This window comes from Tachyglossus aculeatus, unplaced genomic scaffold (assembly GCF_015852505.1).
Source record: "Tachyglossus aculeatus isolate mTacAcu1 unplaced genomic scaffold, mTacAcu1.pri SUPER_30, whole genome shotgun sequence".
NCBI classification, from domain to species: Eukaryota; Metazoa; Chordata; class Mammalia; order Monotremata; family Tachyglossidae; genus Tachyglossus; species Tachyglossus aculeatus.
In genome coordinates, this window is record NW_024044837.1 from 7,076,297 (window position 1) to 7,082,879 (window position 6,583).

The window sequence follows — 6,583 nt, forward strand, 5'->3', positions numbered from 1 at the left end:
CTGCCCATCCGCCAAGCTAGCTCTCTTCCTCCCTTCAAGGCCCTACTGAGAGCTCACCTCCTCCAGGAGGCCTTCCCAGACTGAACCCTTTTCTTCCTCTCCTCCTCGTCCCCCTCTCCATCCCCCATTTCACCTCCTTCCCTTCCCCACAGCACCTGTATATATGTATATATGTTTGTACATATTTATTACTCTATTTATTTATATATTTTACTTGTACATATCTATTCTATTTATTTTATTTTGTTAGTATGTTTGGTTTTGTTCTCTGTCTCCCCCTTTTAGACTGTGAGCCCACTGCTGGGTAGGGACTGTCTCTAGATGTTACCAACTTGTACTTCCCAAGCGCTTAGTACAGTGCTCTGCACACAGTAAGCGCTCAATAAATACGATTTATGATGATGATGATTCAATATCGTGGCTTATTCCATCTATAAAGCTGAATCACAAACCCCCTTGTCCCTAATTGACTCTACTGAGATGTAACACTGGCCCAACAGGAAATATAAATCCTGAGGAATGTCTGGGGCTTTGGTGGACCAGTACACTTCAAAGCATGGAAGACACTGGAAATGAACAAGTTAATACCAAAGCAATTCCACTGTACCTAAAATGATCAACAAAGGCATAGGAACATCCATTTTACTGGAAAGAAGTAGCCGGACAGTTTGAGTCTTAATTTAGATGCATACAAATAAGCCGATGGTTTACACGCCCTTTCCAGGTCTGCATAAAGACGCAAGCCCACTGAAGATGCAAAACAACTAAAATGAGGTTCTTTAAATACTGTATACAAAATAAAAGATGCCAATAAAAATACAAAAATGGCATGTATATTTCCTCTTCTCCGAGTCATGCATCTGCCTGGAATATTATACTTAAAAAAAGGTCTCCAGGCTCCAGTGCATCAGGACTTTGCTACCACGTAGATGTAATACCCACTGAAATTCCCAAGCCATCTTGGAGCATTTACAATGGCTAAATATTTTAGATCCTGAGGGACACTGTCCCAGGTCTATAATTTATACTAATTATTTCTTCTAAGAGATGGCCATTAAAAATCTGATAATTAAAAGTGTAGCACAGCTCAGATTTAACTTAGCCTGTCCTTCCATATGTTCTCGGGATATCCTTCAATCAGACACATAAATGATCGTTGTAATTGTGCACCCATCATCTTGTGAGTGCTATGAAACTGTAATCACCTTGCCCACTTGGGAGATGAGTTTTTCTAGAATGTATTATTTGGTGATTGCCTTTTTGCCCATTTCATTTTCTGGTTTCTTAAGGAACCATGTAAGGATGACATTTTAGTCACCCAGTACCAGAGCAGGATAAAAAATCTTGAACTAACAGTATGGGATCTGCTTTGGGCAAGACTGAAAAGTAGAAAAATTGTAGATATCCAGTTCCTCCAAAGGTGATAATCCTTCCCTCAGTGTTCTCAATTGTAAAATTTTGTCCATGACGGGAACTTTTTTTTTTTTTACATTCTTTCAACATCGGAATGAATCAAGGAAAAAATGAGCAGGTTAAATCACCAACTGATCCAACTCTGTCAAAAATATACGTATTTGGGAAATTAAACTATGAGAGCTTTAGGAAATTGTCACAGTGACAGTTTAAAGAAGGAGCAGACATTTCTGGGACTCAACTTATTCAACTGACATCTAAGAACTGAGATAGAGAAGCACCACAGCCTAATAGAGTACAGGCCTGGAAGTGAGAAGGACATGGGTTCTAATCCCAGCTGCACCACTTTTCCGCTGAGTGACCTTGGGGTAGTCACTTCACTTCTCTGTGCCTCAGTTACCTCATCTGTAAAATGGGGATTAAGAATGTGAGCCCCATTTGGGAAATGGATCGTTTCTGACCTGATTACCTTGTATCAAACCCAGTGCTTAGAACAGTTCATGGTACACAGTAAGCGCTTAACAAATACCATTTGAATAAAACAAAAACTGGTAACAGAATTTTTACCTGATGGAGAGAGTGTGAAATGGTTCCAGATATTTCACTCTGTTGCTACGTCAGCCACATAACAAGAGCTCAGGCTCCTATACTGTCATTATCTAGTAAATTTATAAAATAATTTATAATACATCATTTGTCTTTATGTGCCTATTGCAAAATTCTTCTTTGCCAGACTGGAATATAGTTGAGTATACGTTTCTTCCCGGTGACCATAGTAGCTATGGTATTTTCACATCCTGATTAATTTTTTTCCAAGCAATTATCATGCCTCTGGGACCCAAGCCTTTTCTTTTTCTTTCTCTATCATTATCAAAGCTTGGAAGACTGGATTCATGGACTACAGGAACATCCAGAATGAATGAAAGACCATTACACATGAACAGATTTGTTTGAATGTAACATAAAAGCATCTTTACCTGAGCAATCAATCCTTAAGACTTATTGAGTGACTGATGTAGGCATAGCAATCAATCAATCAGTCCATGGTATTTATTAAGCACTTACAGTGTGCAGAGCTCTTTGCCATGTTCTTCTTGGGAGAGTGCAATACACTAGAGTTGGTAGACCTGATCCCTTCCCACAAGGAGCTTACAAACTATTGGGGAGACAGACATTAAAATAAATCACAGATAGGGGAAGTAACAGAGTTGAAAAGATATGTATGTATGTAAGTGTGGTGGGTCTGGGGTGAGTAACGAAGTACTTAAAGGGAACAGACCCAATAGCATGGGTGATGGAGAAAGGGAAGGGAAGGAAATTAGGGTTGGAAACTGAGAGGTTAGTCACGGAAGCCTTCTTGGAGAAGATATGATTTTAGTAGGGCTTTGAAGATGGGAAGAATGGTTGTCTCAGATAGGAAGAGGGAATTTGTGGCAGGAGGGAGAACATGAGCAAGAGGTTGATGGAAAAAGACAGAATTGAAGTACAGCAAGAAATCTGGTGTTAGAGGAGTGAGCTGCAAGGTCTAAGTTTGTAACGGGAGCTGATTGAGATCCTTAAATGTAATGGTGAAGAATGTCTATTTGATGTGGAGATGGATGGGCAACCATTGGAGAGGAGCAGGGAGGAGTGCACAGAACCGTTTTTTAGAAAAATGATCCAGGTAGCAAAATGAAATTTGGACCGGGAGTTGGGAGAGGCTGCAGGCAGAGAAGTCAGTGAGAAGGCTGATACAGTAGTCACGGCAGGATCAGACAAGAGGACTGTAGTAAGCACTTGAGAGAGAACAGAGGAATTTGTAAGCAAGGCCCCTGTCCTCAAGGATTTTACATTTGTCAGGGGAGACAAAGAGTAATTTAAAGATAGGAAAAAAGAGAGAAGAGAGATTTGTCATGAGTTACTACTTCAGAAATAAGGAATGTAAAATAAATGAAGGGAGAGGGAGTTCCAGGCCGATAGGGGAGGGTGTGAGCAATAATAATAATGATGATAATAATAACAGTAATAATGATAATTATGGTATTTGTTAAGCCATTAATATGTGCCAAGCACAGTTCTAAGCACTGGGGTAGATACAAGGTAACCAGGTCATCCCGCATGAGCCTCAAGGTCTTAATCTCCATTTTATGGATGATACCCAAGGTCACAGAGCAGATCAATCAATCAATCATTCGTATTTATTGAGCGCTTACTGTGTGCAGAGCACTGTACTAAGCGCTTGGGAAGTACAAGTTGGCAACATATAGAGACAGTCCCTACCCAACAGTGGGCTCACAGTCTAGAAGGGGGAGACAGAGAACAAAACCAAACATATTAACAAAATAAAATAGAATAGATATGTACAAGTAAAATAAATAAATAAATAAATAGAGTAATAAATATGTACAAACATATATACATATATACAGGTGCTGTGGGGAAGGGAAGGAGGTAAGATGGGGGGATGGAGAGGGGGACAAGGGGGAGAGGAAGGAAGGGGCTCAGTCTGGGAAGACCTCCTGGAGGAGGTGAGTTCTCAATAGGGCTTTGAAGGGAGGAAGAGAGCCAGCTTGGTGGATGTGTGGAGGGAGGGCATTCCAGGCCAGGGGGATGACGTGGGCCGGGGGTCGATGGCGGGACAGGCGAGAACGAGGCACGGTGAGGAGATTAGCGGCAGAGGAGCAGAGCGTGAGGGCTGGGCTGTAGAAGGAGAGGAGGGAGGTGAGGTAGGAGGGGGCGAGGTGATGGAGAGCCTTGAAGCCCAGGGTGAGGAGTTTCTGCCTGATGCGCAGATTGATTGGTAGCCACTGGAGATTTTTGCGGAGGGGAGTAACATGCCCAGAGCGTTTCTGGACAAAGACAATCCAGGCAGCAGCATGAAGTATGGTTGAAGTGGGGAGAGACACGAGGATGGGAGATCAGAGAGAAGGCTGATGCAGTAATCCAGATGGGATAGGATGAGAGCTTGAACGAGCAGGGTAGCGGTTTGGATGGAGAGGAAAGGGCGGATCTTGGCAATGTTGCGGAGCTGAGACCGGCAGGTTTTGGTGACGGCTTGGATGTGAGGGGTGAATGAGAGAGCGGAGTCGAGGATGACACCAAGGCTGCAGGCTTGTGAGACGGGAAGGATGGTAGTGCCGTCAACAGTGATGGGAAAGTCAGGGAGAGGGCAGGGTTTGGGAGGGAAGACAAGGAGTTCAGTCTTGGACATGTTGAGCTTTAGGTGGCGGGCAGACATCCAGGTGGAGATGTCCTGAAGGCAGGAGGAGATGCGAGCCTGGATGGATGGGGGAGAGAGCAGGGGCAGAGATGTAGATTTGGGTGTCATCAGCGTAGAGATGATAGTTGAAGCCGTGGGAGTGAATGAGGTCACCAAGGGAGTGAGTGTAGATCGATAACAGAAGGGGACCAAGAACTGAACCTTGGGGAACCCCCACAGTAAGGGGATGGGAGGGGGAGGAGGAGCCTGCAAAAGAGACTGAGAATGAACTACCGGAGAGATAAGAGGAGAACCAGGAGAGGACAGAGTCTGTGAAGCCAAGGTTGGATAGCGTGTTGAGGAGAAGGGGGGAGGTCCAAAGTGTCGAAGACAGCTGAGAGGTCGAGGAGGATTAGGATAGAGTATGAGCCATTGGACTTGGCAAGCAGGAGGTCCTTGGTCACCTTTGAGAGAGCAGTTTCCGTGGAATGTAGGGGATGGAAGCCAGACTGGAGAGGGGGTCGAGGAGAGAGTTGGTGTTGAGGAATTCGAGGCAGCGTGTGTAGACAACTCGTTCAAGGAGTTTGGAAAGGAATGGTAGGAGGGATATGGGGAGATAACTAGAAGGTGAGGTGGGGTCAAGAGAGGGTTTTTTTAGGATGGGAGAGACATGGGCATGTTTGAAGGGAGAGGGGAAGGAACCAGTGGAGAGTGAGCGGATGAAGATGGAAGTTAAGGAGGGGAGAAGGGATGGAGCGAGAGATTTCATGAGATGAGAGGGAATGGGGTCAGAAGCACAGGTGGGGTCAGATAAGTGGCAGAGCCGGGATTATAACCCATGACCCCTGACCCCCAAGCCCGGTCGCTTTCCATTACACCACACTACTGATCAAGAGATCAGGAATGAGGCAGAGTGAGTTGATTGGGTTGGGTGAAATGAAGAATGCGAGGGTAGGTTATAGTAGGAGAAGTAGGAGAAGGAGAAGTTACAGTAGGAGGAGAAACCTCCCAGTCTCACCTCCGCAACATCGCCAAGATCTGCCCTTTCCTCTCCATCCAAACCGCTCTCCTGCTGGTTCAATCTCTCATCCTATCCCGACTGGATTACTGCATCAGCCTCCTCTCTGATCTCCCATCCTCCTGCCTCATCCCACTTCAGTCTATACTTCATGCTGATGCCCAGATCATCTTTGTGCAGAAACACTCTGGGCATGTTACTCCCCTCCTCAAAAATCTCCAGTGGCTACCAGTCAACCTACGCATCAGGCAAAAACACCTCACTCTCGGCTTCAAGGCTCTCCGTCACCTCGCCCCTTCTTACCTCACTTCCCTTCTTTCCTGCTGCAGCCCAGCCCACACCCTCTGCTCCTCTGCCGCTAACCTCCTCACTGTGCCTCGTTCTCACCTGTCCCGCCATCGACCCCTGGCCCACGTCCTCCCCATGGCCTGGAATGCCCTCCCTCTGCACATCCACCAAGCTAGCTCTCTTCCTCCATTCAAAGCCCTACTGAGAGCTCACCTTCTCCAGGAGACCTTCCCAAACTGAGCCCCCTCCTTCCTCTCCCCCCCCCCCACCCCCCCCCGCCCTACTTCCTTCCCCTCCCCACAGCACCTGTATATATGTTTGTACAGATTTCTTACTCTATTTATTTTACTTGTACATATTTACTATTCTATTTATTTTATTTTGTTAACGATGTGCAGCTAGCTGTACTTCTATTTATTCTGATGACTTGACACCTGTTCACATGTTTTGTTTTGTTGTCTGTCTCCCCCTTCTAGACTGTGTGCCCGTTGTTGAGTAAGGACCGTCTCTATATGTTGCCAACTTGTACTTCCGTACTTTCCAAGCGCTTAGTATAGTGCTCTGCACACAGTAAGTGCTCAATTAATACCATTGAATGAATGAAAGTGTATTCATAAATTGGAAGGAGGGAGTTGAATGAATGCATTGAGTACTTAAGTCCCAAATCCCCAGTCAGATGGATGAGA